The sequence below is a fragment of the Anser brachyrhynchus genome (genome assembly GCF_964034855.1).
Source record: "Anser brachyrhynchus genome assembly, chromosome: 14".
Lineage (NCBI taxonomy): Eukaryota > Metazoa > Chordata > Aves > Anseriformes > Anatidae > Anser > Anser brachyrhynchus.
The window spans coordinates 12,822,438-12,838,024 of NC_137709.1; positions in this window are offsets into that span (position 1 = coordinate 12,822,438).

Genomic DNA, 15,587 nt, shown 5'->3' on the forward strand with positions numbered 1-15,587 from the left:
TCGCTCTAAATTGACTGTTTTATAGTCTCGGGTAATTTAATTTTTTTATTTAGTGAATGGCTTGCCATATGCCCACGGAGCAAGCGACACAGCCACAGCACGGATCGTCTCCGAGCTGTGCCGGGTCTCTGCCGCGCTCACCTGTGGGGGCGAGGGGATACCATGGTGGTGCTCACCCACGTCCTGCACCTCCGCTGTGGGGTGGAGGCTGGATTTTGGTCTGGGCAAGGATTTTCCAGCCATATTCTGCTCCAAAAATGTTGGATGTGGCAAACCCTGTGCCGTGCCTCGCTCAGCCCCACGGGGCTCTCCCTCCCAGCGGCTCGCAGCCTGATTCGGATCATTTTCTCCCAAATGGTGCAGCTGTGTTCTTCCAGACCTCCGCCTGCCTGCGGGCTCAGCAGGACCCACTCGTGTGTCCGCTCTCCTCCTTGGCATTTGGATCTCTGCAATTCAGTTTCATCTGCAAATTTCAGGAAGGTGTTGTTAAGGAGAGCTGTGCATCTTGCTTGTTGCAGCGAGCACTGGTTGGTAATACAGCTCTTGCTTCTGTTTTTAAACCATTTTCCCTAGCTTTCTGCAAAAAAACTCCTGATTATTTTTCTGATTATTTTTCAGCTAAACTGTGAAAGCACATTTCATATGCCACTAGCCATAGCGCATGTTATGTCAGTTCAGGAGTGATTCGGCTTCGTTCCATCATGGGATGCTTCAAGACCTGGCCTAGAAAGGTCCCCTGAGACCCATCAGCCACTCAGGACATCTCACACAAAGCGGTGTCCCTGTATTTGATGCCGCAGTCCATGTCCCTTGTGCCAGCAGGCAGGACATGGCTCCTCCCAGAGCTTCTCTGCAAATGCTCAGTGGTCCTGGTGCCCCCGTCCCTGCGCAGGGCTCCGTGGGGACGTACCCACCTGCCTGTCTGCAGGGCATCTCCTGGGCCAGAGAAGAAGGAGCGATGGGTAAAACCATTGCCCTAAAGCTCTCAGACCTTTAGAACCTGAAACCATTTGCACAAGGACCCTGAAGGCTGTGAGAAACAACCCCAGGAAAATATTGCTTTCACCCTGGAAAGTACCTGCACGTCCCTCGTAGTTGGTTCTTCTGTTTACTCTCTCTGCCAAGATTATTAACGAAGGTGTTAAACAAGCAAACCTCACACTGGTCCCTGTGGTTCCCCCTACGCTTCCTGTTGTAATATTTTATAATTGTCCTTTGCCCTCTGCTTTGAGGATGGTCGGATGCCTTGCCAACACGGAGGGATGAGCAAGTCCATCAGCAAAGACTTCCCAGAGAAGGCACAGACTGCACTGCTGCAGCAATTCCCACCCTGAGGGCAAAGTCCCTGACGTGGCCGTGGCTTTGCCGGGCAGGATGATCATCGTGTGCTGCATCCCCACCCCTACTGTCTGCAGGACAGTGTCCTTGTGGCAGCTTTGGATCTCTCTGCTGAGCAGTCACCACATTGCCACGTCCTGTAGACCAGCCCTACCTCTGCTTTCCTCCACATGCATCCATGTGGGATGTAGGGAGATGGTGCCACAAGGAGCAGGAAAACTGGGATGTGAGCCCAACTGCAGCCCCACAGCGTGGTCCCCAACTGGTAGGACCCTTCCAGACGCAAAGGAGAGCTGGTGGCTTCCCACCCAGAGAGGCAGCAGCTCTCTGCTCGCACCCCTGGCTCCAGCAATCACCCATGACCTGGGGAGCAGGGTGGGGACACCAGGATGCGCTTTGCTCCCCTCTCCTGGTGGGCCGGGGACTTCCATCAAGTCTCCACCATCGCTGATCTCCTGCTGGCTTTGTCCTCCCATTTCCCTCAGGCCACCATGGGACGTTGCTGAGCACCCAGAACCTTCTCGAGAGGGGAGGAAGGAGCTCTGCCCCCTGGGATGCAGAACCCACCCCTCTGCAGAGTGCCAGGGCACTGCCGGGAAGCTGCAGCCAGCTCCGGGCTCATTAATGTGGAGAGCATGCGTGCCCTGCTCCCCGCGCATCGATCTGATAAATGTAGAGCCGCCGATGGTATTTTCTACCCTTTTAAGTGTTAAAATAACATTTTAGTGAAATATGAGCAGGTCAGAGCTGAGCTGCCCCCTTTCATCTCACAGCGCGCAGGCAGGCTGGCTCGGGGAGGGGTGCCATGGACATGTGCGCAGGCGTGTGGACACATCTGGGGAGGAGGTCCCCAGGTCCCCGGGAAGCTGCAGATGTGTCTGTGCCCAGGCAGTGCCCCCATGCTCGGGGGGAGGACGGGCAGTGAGTGTGGGCGTGCAGGTGGTGGTGGCCGCAGCCAGGACCCTGCCGCAGGTGGCTGAGCGCAGAGGTCAGGCTGTGCGCAGCGCCCGGCTGCAGGCTGTGCCTGTGTCCTTCTGAAAAGCCTTTATGGGCACAAAGCTGCTGCCATTTGATTTGGCAAGCTGAGGATGCTCCGTGAATCTTTCTGGGTCTTCTCTTTGTGATTCCTTTGCAGAAATGCAGGGGCTTGTGTTGGGATGAGGGAAGATGAAACGGCATCGTCCTTGTGCTTGGCTCCCCCAAAGGGGCCAAAGCAGCCCCTGCGTGCCCAGCCTGCGGCCACTGCAGACCAGGGGACAAGGGCAACACAATCCCATATGAAAGATGTGGGTTTTCAGCCTAGATACACTGTCCTTTAAGACGGATTGGACTGGGAAAAAAAAAAAAAAGGAAAAAAAAAGAAGGAGGAAAAAAAGGAAATGCTCACTGGACTGTAAAATGATATGCTGAAAATTGGAGTACTTTGCTGACAGCTGCTCTTGGTGGAGCCTGATGTGTCGAGGAAAGAAGTGGTGGTGGGAGCATGGTTGGAAGCTCTCAGGGGACTTGTGGGGTCCTGCCCTGCTCCCGGGACACCGATGTCCTGACCCCCTGGTCACCTTGTGCTGCTCTTTCGTGGCCGGGGGCATCGGCTGCACCTCCTCCTGCAGGGCTGAGGGCGTCTTCACACCTTGTGTGCGGGCAGCCCGGGGCCAGGATGGAGCTGCCTGGTGCATCCTCACCTTGGCCATCTCCTGTGTCCTCACTTCGTCCATCTCCTGCATCCTTCCCCTTCTCATCACCTGCATCTTCACCTTGTTCATCTCATACATCCTTCCTTTGTCCATCCCCTGTATCCTTCTCATGCCCCTCTCATGCATCCTTCCCCTACGTGTCGCCCCTAGTGGCACTTTGGTTTCTTGTCCCTCTCGTGCTGCTGGGGCACATTTCTTCGCCTGCTTTGCATCCCCAATCTCCATTCAGCCGAGCCGAGCTCACTGTGGGCCCCGGCCCCCCTTCCCACCCTGTTGCCCGATGTCTCTTCCTTCCCCGCATCTCTGGAGTGTGATTGCTCCGCGCCCTGGGTGAGAGCAAGAGAAATATGTGCTGAGATGACATTTCGGTTATACATGATGCTATTAAAATATGATAAGAACGCTATTAACATTAATAATCCTTTTCATTGTATCATTTAGGGAGCAAAACAAGCCATTAAATATTACGGAGTCATTGGTGCTTTGATGGCTTCAGGGAGGGGAACATTTGGCCGTGTTTGTCTACATGCACTCTGGAAACGTAACATTATCTCTGGGAAATGGGCTTCTCTGGGCCAGCCACCTCCCTGCGGCTCGGTGGACGTGAGCCAGCCCCTGATGCAGGCAGAGGAGTGGGGTGGGGAGGCACAGGGTGTCTCTGCATGGCTAGTGCTCGCCCCATGCTGGCTACCTGCAGGTCGAAGCCTGGCAGCCAGAGCCAGTGACAGCAGCGTCCCCTTTCTGCACAGCCATCTGCCGGTGGCTCCCAGGCTCCTCGCCCTTCTTTTTTAGCTGGGAAACCAATTTTGGGCTGTCTAATGCCCAAATCTTCAGCTCGAAGGGAACCAGAGCTTGCTCCTTCCCCTGCCCATCCCCACGATCTGGTCATGCAGAGTGAGACCAGGGCAGGAGCTGAGCCAAGGCCCCCGAGCTGCTCAAATGCCACCAGGACCGTTGTTATCTGGATGCTTCCCCATGGTGACAGGAGCAAATGAGGGAGAGAACTGAGAAAAGCGCAGAGGCTTTTGACAGGACTGTCAGTGCGCCGAGTGAGCGCTAACAAGGACAAGTGTGGGCTCTTTAAACAAATCACTGTCATGTTGCAGGCAGATCGTTGTTTAACGGAGGCACCACAAGTCACCAGAAAAGGTTAACGCACGAATGGAAGGCTCAGTCCTAGGGAAGGTGACACGGGCGGGCAGCGGGGATGGATCGCTGCCTCCCTGCTCCCCGGCTGCCCGAGCTCTGGAGCTGGCAGTCCTGAGCTCCCTGGGGACCACCATGCCCCAGTGCCTAGTGCTGGGCAGGACTGGTGCTGGCAGGGGGCACGCGTGCAGGAGATGCACCCATCCCCTGCTCTGCACCGCTGAGGGGCTGGAGAAAAGGCTTGGAGCAAGACACCAGCATTCAAACAGAAGCAGGAACCTGCAAGAATGCCCACGGGATGCTCCAGGGATGCGAGCCAGGCAGCTCTGGGGAGGACGCCCTGCCCAGCAGGCTCTGAGCCCCCCAGCCTGGTGGAGGCGTCTTCTCTGGCTGTGTCGGGTGCACACTTGGCCAGGATCCATCACGTGGGAAGCCTCAGGTGGCTTCCACACCAGGAGCTCACCAGCCCCTTGGTGGGGACTGCAGGACCAAGGGCTTGGGGAGGCAAGAGGGGGTCACCCGGTCCTGCTCCATCCGCCCCACCTGCAGGTGGCAGAAGGGGAGATGTGCCACACGAGCAGCAGCAGGTCGAGGTGGGCTGCCGTGAACCCAGCCCTGTGCACTCCCCCCCGGAGGTCACCAGGAGGGACGAGGGAGGCTCTGCCCTGCACATGGCCAAGGCTCAGACTGGTGTCACCACAGGTCGCTGGAGGAAGACCTGAGGGAGCAGCAGGGCCCTCCGAGGAGCCTTCCCACCCACCAGGATCCCATGCAGAGAAAACCTCCCCGCAGCAGGAGCCATCACTCTCTCCAAAGTGCAAGGAATGAAATAAGTGAGGCTGCTCGCTGACACCCAGGGTCACTGCATGCAATTCATGAGGAGCCGCTCGCCGCGCGGAGCCGAATGTTCCTGCGTATGAAAATCGTATGCCAAGGTCACGCCAGCAGTCCCAGCTCCGACCTTAGCACTCCGCTCACGCGCAAGCCATTAGGCAAGGAAATATATAACAAACAGCCCCCAAAGATCCTAAGGGCCCTACACAGCTCCTACAATGCCTAGCAAGGCTTCTCTATCCATCACGTAGCGTCTCCCAGAGCAGTGCATCAAACTTTAATATCCTACTCTTAGTCACACAAAGGCTGTAACAAGCCCGGCCTTTCATGCTACACAATCCACCAAATCAAAGGCTCTCTGACAGAGCAGCGCACCTGAATATAATCTTTCTCTCTCATCTAAATCTCATCTGTTTCAGGGCTCTGCATACCCCTCATCGCTGCGATACGCATCGGCGTTGCCAAACAGCCCGTCCTCCTACTGCGTGAAACAATTGGGTATGTTTCTAATTAGACAAACGTCATTAGTCGGGAGGCTGGTGCGGGGGAGATGAAGGAAAGCCCCATGTGAGAGCGGAGCCGAGCCCACCCTGCTCCCGCAGCCGCCACTGGGACCTCCTCCGCTGCCGGGCGTGGTGCTGTGGGGATGCTGTGTGCTCTGCCCTCATCTCCATAGCCAAAAAGCTCTTGGGTGAAAAATGTCAGAGGGAACACGGGCAGAGAAATAGAGGCAAACAGAGGATGTGAAAGAAACGCCTTCGAAGTGGCTGTGAGAGTCAGATTCCCAGGGGCTTCATCGCTCAGAGGGGGTTTTACAGAGTGGCCACCCCAGGTACACTTCCCTGCAGGAGAGATGTGACGGTGAGCCAGCCAGGGGCTTTGCAGCATGCCACGGCGTGCAGCACGCACACGTGTCACCCTGCGAGCCCTGGGGTGGGAGCGGGAATGGGGCTGGAGAGGGGTGAGACATTGCCTGGGGTCAGGGCATCCCATGGCAGAGGGCCCTGTGCCAGAGGGGCAGCTTCCAGCTCCTGCCTCCCCGGTGCCCACGGGTGAAGCAGGCTGAGAAGCAAGAGGCTGCGAAGCCAGGATGGCACCCAGGTCCTGCAGGGCATGGCTGGAAGAGCAGAGTGTGCCCTGTGCTTGGGCCCAGGGCAGGAGGGACAGAAGCAGCAGGACTGGGGCAGTGCTGGGGAGCAGGATGATGGCTGTAAGGTCCTCAGCCTGCAACCCTCCCCACCTGGGTCCCCATGCAGCTGCTGAGGGTCTGGGTTTGCGCAGTTGGCAGAGCAATCCCGTGATCCCACCAGGTCTGCGATTATCAAGGGGGGAAAACTCGGGTTAGGTAGGATCAGGGGGAGGAGAGAAGGATTTGGAGTGAGTCCGAAGGGTTAAACCACTTGTACAGGCTGAAATTAGGCAGTGAAGGAGCCTGATTCGGATGTGAAATCTGCTGCTGCTTCCTTGCTGCCCTGCCCAGGTGCTCCAGCACCTCCTGGTGCAGGAGGGCCCCGGCGTGCCCCGCAGCAGCACAGTGCCCAGCAGCAGGTAGGTGTGCCCCCTGCCTGTCCTGCTGCCCGCAGAGATCCCTTCTCTGGCACAGGACCCACCTGAATATCCCTCCTCTGAGTCTTGTCTCCTCTCTGCCCCACTCCCCTCCCCACTGGATGAGCCCTTAGCACAGCCTGCAGCTGCAGAGGGATGCCAATAATCACCATTTCCTGCTTCCCTTCCCACAGCCATCCACCTCCAGTAGTATTGCGGCTTTCTCTTTCACTTCTCCAAGAAAAGCTCACCTTCCCTCTTGTCTGAGATGTTTCCCAGCTCAGATGGGATCCGGTTCTTGCCCTGAAGTGCAGCCTTGGTACCAGGACTGACAGCACCCAGCCCCATGGCACTGGCCTCGGAGAGTTTCAAGGGTGAGGGAGGATGCAGGAAACCTGACAAAGAGCAGCTGTGTGGAGCAAAAAGAGCAGCTGGAGCTGGCACCACCTCCTGGCGCTTCGCTTCCCGTGGTGCTTCCAAGCCGTGTCCCCCCCAGGTGGCCACGCAGACACCTCTGGGAGCAGGACCCGGGCGCCTGCTGCAACCGGGAAAGGAGAGCGAAGGGACCTCGGGAAGCTGCCGGGCTCAGCCTGCAGAGCAGGGACAGACCCAGCCTCTGCAAGCAGCCCCCATGCCCTGCAGTGGCCCAGAGTGGCCACAGAGCCCTGCAGGTGGCCACCAGCTCCAGCTGCCCACCAGCACAGCCCACAGGAACCAACGCTGGAGACCTCAGTGTGCTGCTGCAGGAGGCTCCGGGTGGCAAATCCTCAAATCCTCATCCTCCTCTGCATCCCCTGGAAGGTGAAGACCTTCCCTGAGGGGATACACATGTGGCGAAGTGCAGAGGGAGCTGGAGGGGATCCAGAGCTCTGCTGGAGCTGGAATGAAGCCCCCAGACCAGACCTGGCTCCCATCAGGGTGCACAGGGGCTAACACCGGTCCCACATGGGGTCACCAGCCCCATCACACAGCTGTGGTGCACCACCGTGTCCCCTCGGTGTGCCCGAGCCACAGACATGCGTCCCGCAGGGTGGGGTAAAGCCGTGTGTCCTCCCCAGCGCCCAGCCATCGGGTGTCTCCTCGCGGGGAGCAGGAGCGCGAGCCCTGCAGCAGCCTGTAGCAGGAGCTGCATGCTCATATGGGAAGGAGACCTAATGAGGTGCTTTATTAATTGCTTTGTGAACTTTCTCTTTAATGATTCTCCCCGCTACTCCCTCTAGTTAAAGCTAATGGCCTGTAGCGTGTTCAGCAGATGGATTACCCATTGGTGCCCAGGCAGCTGGGCCAGCTGGTGGAGGGGTGCGTGGGGGCTGCCAGCAAGGCAGGGACATCACCCACTGCTCCCTGCTGTCCCAAGGGGACTCCAGGGGCTTTGCAGACCCCCCAGGACTGAGTGGGGCCATGCCCATGCAGGTGGTGCAGCAGGCTGGGGCACTGGTGGAGGTACCAGCTTCTCCTGGTGATGGAGCAGGAGGGCTCCCAGCAGGGGGACTGCTGGGCTTGGCTGCCCTAGGGCATGGGGGCGGCTGTTTGGGCGGGCTGGGTGAGAGCTGCAGTGCAGCTTTTCCTTCTTCACCTCTGCACAAGGCAGAGCTTGGTCTGGAGATGGCGAGGGCAGCCCCATCCGTGAGCAGGGGCTGCAGCCTGCAAGCAGCAGGGTGCCCCGGGGCAGTGGTCAGTCACTTCTCCCCACGCCCTCCCACTCTCTCCTGCCCACCCTTGCCACTCCTCCTCCCCGTTCCTCTCTGCAGCTGCTGACATGACTCCCGGACGTGAAGCAGCTGGTATTTTTTCCTCCTGCAGCTGGAATTTTGCTGGGTGCCTTGCCCTGGATGGGCTGGCCGTGGCCCCAGCCACCCTCACCCCTCTGTTTTTGCCGCGAAGCCCCCGCTGGGACGGCGCTGGAGCTCCCCCAGCCCGCTGCTGGCTGGGCTCTGCCCCCGGCAACAAATTTCCCCGGCTGCACTCTCCTGACCCCAGCCCTGCGTCTATTACACGCTCCTTTGATGCGATGCAGTCCCAGGCAATTAGCCCAGCCGTTATCCCTCTGCCTGTCCCGGCCCCACTCCGGCGCTTCGACGGCATGCACCGGGATCCGTTCCTGGGGGCTCCCCCAAGCAGCCCGTGCTGTCGCTCCGGTCAGCATCCTTAGCACGGTGGGTGGGTTTTTTAAAAATGTTTTAAGCATCTTGGTCTGACACCATCAGCACAGAGCAGGAGTGAGCTAGCCCCGCATTCTGTTTCTGGCCTTCTGTCACCGCCGCCCGGCTGTGCGCCCTGAAGAGCCCAAAGCTGAGATTCGGGAGCCCCCAGCTCCGCGTCTCCCCGCTTCCCGCACGGGGAGCGGGGGTTTCATTACCAGCAGTGTCCTCTCCTGGCTGCCCTTATATTTATGGCAGTCCTTCTTTTTTATAGCCAATTTTGTAGAGTGCCCAGCAGTTAGCTCAACTGCTTCCTCTCATTTCTGCATTATTGCCAATTTCCTGTTCCAGTGGCTAAATTTATCACATCTTTAATTGTTTGATAACTCCTAGCTCCAGATCGGGGCTGCCCCTCCCTGCCCCGTGCCCGACCTGCAGCTTCACCCTCCTGCCCCCCTGCCTGTGCCCTGGTGCTTTTCCAGGGGCACCCACAGGGCATCCCCTTCCCACCCAGCTCCTGTCCTTCCCTTTGGGGCCAGTTTGCTGTCCTTGTTGTTTCGGGTTGCTTTTGATGCACGGATGAGGTGGGTCTGGGTGCTGTGCCCCGTTCACACCTCCTGTGGGAGACCCTGGGAGGAGCAGAGGGCCCCCACTGGGGGCAGGGTGGGAGGTGACCGCCACATTTACGGGCAATTTGGAGCCGCAGAAGTACCAGGGGTCTTCACGCCTTGCATTGTTAGTGCTTGTCAAATATTTATGAAAAAACAATCTGGGGATAATTAATTCAGCAGCGATGACAGAGCCCAGCAGAGCTTTGCTTGATGGATACGATCGGAGCATGGACAGAGCTCTGCCAAGTGCAGGAGAGTGGATCATCAATAATAGATTTGTCAATAGATGAAAACATCATCGGACAAATGAGCCTTGAGTGCCACCTGGCCAGCACATCCCCACAGCCACCCGTGGCCAGTGGCCACCAGCAGCCCCCAGTGCCACCGTTCTGCTGGGACCACCACGAGCATCTCTGCAAGGCTGGAGGGGATGAGGGGTGGCGGAGGCCCCTGCACTGGCCGCGTGCCATCGCTCCTCCCTTTGGTGTCACCGCCGTCCCCTGGGGAGCCCCTGCCCGGGGCGCAGGCCACAAAGGCGACCTTGAGCACCGGCCGCGCTCTTTCCCCAAATAGCTGCCCCGCCGCGGGGCACGCTGACCCTGGCCGGCCGCCCTGGGGGCTGGGGGTCTGCTGGGGAGGGAGAAGGGGGGCCACGCACACTGAGCCCATTCATCCCTCAGAAAGGGGCCCTTGTTCCCTGCAGACGGGTGGCGGGGGCTGGGCAGCTGCGTGGCGCGGGTCCACCCGGGGCAGGATCAGCCCCCAGGGCGCACGGCAGCCCCGGCTGGCTCCAGCGGGGCTGGGCAAGGAGCCCCCCGCTGCTTCCCACGGCCGGCAGCGCAGGCAGGGCACCCAGCACCCGCTCCTCTCCTGGGGCTGGGACGGAGCGGTGCTGGTGCTCCCGTGGCGGTGCCACCACCCAGGGGACTGTCACCTCCCTGGGCTGCATAGCTACACTGGTAGTCACTGGTATCACTTCCACAGCTCTGCCCCACACGTGAGGGGCACAGACACCTTCCTTCAGTGGGGCAAGTCCGTCCAGGAGCACCAGCCACAGCCCGGCCCGTGCTTGGGGACATGCTCAGGACACGGGGCTGTGCCACCACCCGTCAGGGCAGGCCCTCTCCCGGCCTCTCCATCCCATCGCTGGGGGTGAGAAGCGCTATGGCCCGTTGGGAAGGGGACTTCTGGTGGGAGGGATGGACACCCGCGTGTCCCAGTGCCCTGCTCACGGCCCCTGGGTGCTGGTGCCCCCCAGGCAGGAGTCCCCCTGCTCCCCATGGGCACCGGGGCTCCCCGGCCACCCGGGGCACTGGCTCCGGCTGCTTCTCATCCATCTGCTCTCCTGTCACATCCCCGTCTCCCTGATTATTTTAATGAGGATAATGATTCACACCTGGGCAATTCAAACCCGCTAACAATAACAATTTTAATTAGTTTCCACTACAAATCTGAAACGTCGTCATTAACATTTAAAGCGCTTGCGATTGGCAACTCGGTACAAAGCGAGGTCTGGGTGGGCTGGGGGCTGGGGGGCATGGCTGGGGGGGCAGGCTGGGGGGACCCCCTGGTGTGACCATCGCAGGGGGTGCCAGGAGAAGGCATCACACCTGCACCTGGGTGAACGCCTGGTGGCACTTGGCTCCTCGCTGCCCTGTGGGCTCGGTGACACCCTAGGGAGCTGCGTGGGGGCCGGTTATAGGGGTGTGTGCCTGCGGGAGGAGGGGAAGAGCTTGCAGAGGAGTGGGTGAGGATACAAGCCCCTGTCAGGTGCCAGACACGTGGGGGAAGCAGTGATGGGAGGTAACGGGGCCTCTCCATGGGGTGGAAGTGCCATGGAGAGCGCTGGGGATGCCTGCACAGCCCCACTCCTCCACAGACCCCATGTGCTATCCCAGCCCCACGGCCCTGCTGCTCCTGCATCTCCCTCCCCTGGAGGCACCTGGCGCCTCCTTAGCACGCCTTGCCCCCGCTTCTCTTGCTCATGGCAGGGGACCATGCTCTGAGGAGTTGCTCCAGGGATTAGTGGGAATGAGGGCAGGCACCAGCCCTGGAGATGCTTGGGGAACTGGGACCTGTAGTCCCCTGGCTGGGCACCCGTCCCTAAGGATGCTGGGCTCAGCTTTCTCCCGCAGGCAGCATCGGTGCCAGGTCTGCAGCTCCCGGCGCTGGTGCTCACCCGTCCCTGGAGGAAGCCGGAGGAAGAAACACTTCCACAGCGCCTGGCACAGGCAAGCCGTCCGCGCTCACATCAATCACTCAGCCCAGGCCGTCCCTGCGGGTCGTGTCCGGCAGGGTCTGGGATAACGCTGGGCAAGGACGGCGAGCAGCACGTGTGCATGCACGTGTGTGGTGGCAAGATGCACTCCCGAAGGCGGCAGGGCTGAAGCTGAGGTTTTGGGGTGGTGGGGGCAAGCAAATCTCCCACCCCTCTGGGACCCCAGTGCCCTCCTGCCCATCTCTGCAGCGGTCCTGGGAGATGGGGCAGCGAGGGGCTGTGCTGAGCCCCCTGACCCCTCGTTGCCCCAAATCCAGCACTGTGGAGCACTCTGCCTCAGCCACCCGCCACCGAGAGGAAGATGATGACAAGGGCAGAGACTGATCCGACACATGGGGCGAGCTGGGGCGGTGGCAGCACTGCCAGCAGCCCTGGGCCATCCCAGCAGCCGGTTCCCGGCCAAACGCAGGCTCAGCAGAAGGCTGCAGGGGCAGGAAGCAGGCGTGAAGATCGCAGCCACCTCCTCTGCCTCCCCCAGCTACACCGGCTGTTGTCTGCGTGTAAACAAGGTATTTAATATGCACAAGCACTCATTAGCATCTCCTGGTTTCGGCGGCGCCGTGTCTGCAGCTGGACTCGTGGGACGTGTCACAGGAAATCTCTACACACAACTTTTAATTACAGACAAATGGGTGGACACGGCGCTGCTCCCAGCTCCCGGGGCTCGCTGCCACTCGGGCTCTGCGAGGATCCGGGGGGGCCCGGGCAGCTCTCAGCCCCAAACCTCGGGGTACCAGGCTGCCTCCATCCTTTCCTGAGGCTTGGAGGTCATGCTGCGGGCTGATGACCCCTATTCTTTACCCAAAATTGTGGTCCAGATGCTCTAGCATCCCATTGCTCATTCCTTCCCTGGGCTGCACAAACTGGGGAGCCCCCTGCTCGCACCCAGCAGGCACCAGCACCCTGCTCCACTCAGCCACCCTCTCCCCAGAGGTTTTTCAAGCTTCGGTGCTTTTTTGAGGCAATCTTGTGCAGATTTGCTTTTGCAGGCGACTGAGGGCTGGTGATTTCTCACTTGTTTTCCCTCGGGGACGCTCACACACTCAAGGAGGGGGTAGGTGCTCGCAAGCATTTTGCGCGCAGCCTGCGGAGGGTTCGGGTGCCGCAGGAAGCAGCGTGCAGGTGCTGTGCCTCCCTTGGAGGGGTCACAGCAGGACTGGGGCTGAGCTGAATTTCAGCTGCAGCAAGCTGGGATCCCCTGCAAACCTCAGCAACGCCAGCGGTGCAGATCCTGCCCATCAGCCTGCTCCGTCCCCTCCCCAGACCGCACTCTGCTCCCGTTAAGTGGCACTGACCCTGCATGATCCTCTCCACCGGCCAGATCCCCAAATCAGCTGCCTTAAAAATAGCTCCCAAACCCCAGCCTGGCTTGGCACGGGCACAGCTGAGCCCGGATGGGTGTGTGCGCTCGCCCATATACTTATATATAGCCTGGCCTCTCTGCACGAACCAGGCTTGGAGCTGCCGTTTCCTCCCCAAAATGCTGGCAGCAGGGGGACAGAGCCGGGTCCGTGCCATGCTGGGGGATGCTGTGCCCCAGCCAGTAAGAGGGAGGCAGAGGATGAAGTCTGGGGATGCATGAGGGCGGTTACAGAGATGCTGCACTGGGAAACCTGTGGGATTTACAGCTAGAAGAAGGAAACGGAGGGAGGGAGGGTTGGGACAGGACTGCAGGCTGTTCTCTGGCCATGCTGAGCCTAAGCCATTGCCCAAAGGTCTGTGGAGCACAGTGGGCATCCCTGAGCCTCCATGCACCCACAGGGTGCTCCCAGGGGGCATCTCATCAGCACCCGACCTGACAGCAGACACAGTGCTGCTTTGGGGGAGAAAAAAACACCCAGCACCTCCCAAAACCCAAGGGCAGAGCATCTCCAGCATCCTCCAGCCAAGCCTCCTGCTCCCTTAAACCCTTCTCAGCCTCCTCTTCATGCCTTCAATCCCGGCTCCTGCAGCTCGCTGTGGCTCACCTTTCAGCATCACTGCTCTCCAAAAGCAGGGCCCCATCCCCGGGCACGCAGCCAGCGCCACGAGCACCCACGGCAGAGGTGCCTCAGCCCCAGCATGACCCGGCTGGGAGCGTCCCCTCGCCCCACACCACCGCCACCCGTGACCCGGATCCCTCCCCGAGGCACGAGCCGGTGACCTCAGTGATAAACAAAGCAGCAGAATAAAACCAGGGTGAGATAGATGCCCGTTTTATAGGCTTTTTAAAAGCTTTTGACTCATTCTGGCAGTCAGGACTAACCTTAAATTGCTATGTGATGGAACCGGTGGAAAATCATCTGGCAGCAGCGAAGCCGTGCACCGATCCATCAAGCACGGGATAAAAATACCCCGGCCCTGCACGCTGCGCGCCCGCAGCGCACGCGGCCCCCGTCCGCTCCCTGCCCTGCTACAAAAGCTCGGCTCCAGGCTCGTGGTTCTCACACGGAAACCTCCCCACCCGCTCCTCTGCCACCCCCTGGCATGGGGGGACGATGTCCCCGACTCCGTGGGTCTCATGGGGCGGGTGAGGGTCCCGGTGGGCGTCCCTCCACTCAGCTCACCCCACCCTCCGTGCCCAGGGGACACCTTGCAGGATGGGCTGCGCAACCCGGAGCCCCCGGGGCACCTTCCCAGGGGGACAGCAGGCGGAGGGGACAGGGGCAGTGCCACCTGCCCGCAGGCACCGCCGGGACGTGGCCGTGGGGCAGGGATCTGGGGCAGCGCTGCGGGAAGGTGCTGTGCTGGGAAACGGGGCTGCAAAGTGCTGCGGCTGGGGAGTGCCCTCTGCACCGCGCTGAAAGCTGTTATTAGCGCTAATGGCTCTTTTGCTGGGGATATTCAAATAGCAACCACTCCATTTCCATTGCAAATCTCCCCTCCGCCGGAGACAAAGGCTCCAGCGCAGGGACGGATCCTGGGCGCTGCGAGCAGCCGCAGCAGGATGCACGGCACGGGGTTTGCAGCGCCGGGGTCCGAAAGCCAGGGCGGGGAACAAAGCTGCCTTGTGCGAGGAGCAGATGCAGCCAGGCAGAAAGCTGGGGGCACGGCACCCCCCTGCTGCCGCATCGCCCCACGGCCCCGGGTGTGGGGCAGCCGTGGGGCAGCTGGCTGCGGAGCTCTGTTTGCATTTCTCACGGAAAAGGAGAGTGATTTTTTTTTTTATTATTATTTTTTTTTTCACTTAGTAAGCACAGAGTTTATGTTAGTTGAAAATTGACTCAATAAATATTTCAGCCAGTATTTTAACTGCGTCCACGGGCTTCGGAGGCTATTAGGGGAACAGATTTACACAAACAGGGACTGAATCACGTCGGTCGGAGCGAATTATGGAGCGGGGTGCGAGGACTGCTCCCTGGGGAGCTCTTCTTGCCTCCGCCCAGCTTGGGCGATGCAAACTCCTCCTGCAGATGGGTAGGGATAGGACCCCCAAAGCGACAGCAGACACCCCTCGCTGCACAGGATGCAGGGCTTTGGGACCGGCCACTGAGCCCTGGGGAGACATGGGTGCTGCTGGGGGGCTGCGGCCCCCCGGTGCTGCGACGACCCTCACAAGCATTGCAAGGGGAGGGCGCGAAGCCCCCAGAGGACTCGTTTTCCCCCGGCTGGTGGGGAGCAGGAGGCGATTCCGGCTCACAGAGCCTGCCCGTGCACTGAAATGGCCCCGCGGGCAGGCAGCCAGGCATGCGTGGCTCGGCCACCCCGGGCTCTGCGGCTCCGGCACTGCGCTCACGCCCTGCTCCGAGCAGCCTCATCCCGGGGAGCTGGGTCCGGGCCCTCGGCCCCCCGCTCCGCATCCTCCCTGCGGTGCAGACGCCGTAGCCCTGCAGACCTGGAAGCGCTCGCAGCCAGGCAGCTGAGTGGAAAGCACTCCTCTCCATTTGGAAATTAAACGGGAGATTTAAATATTGCTGAAGGCGATCGATGGGGCGGGCAGGAGCCCAGCACGACCCTGGCCAGGAGCCACGGCTGCTCCGACGTCCCCAGACCCTATCCCCTGCTTGCAGCATGGGGACCC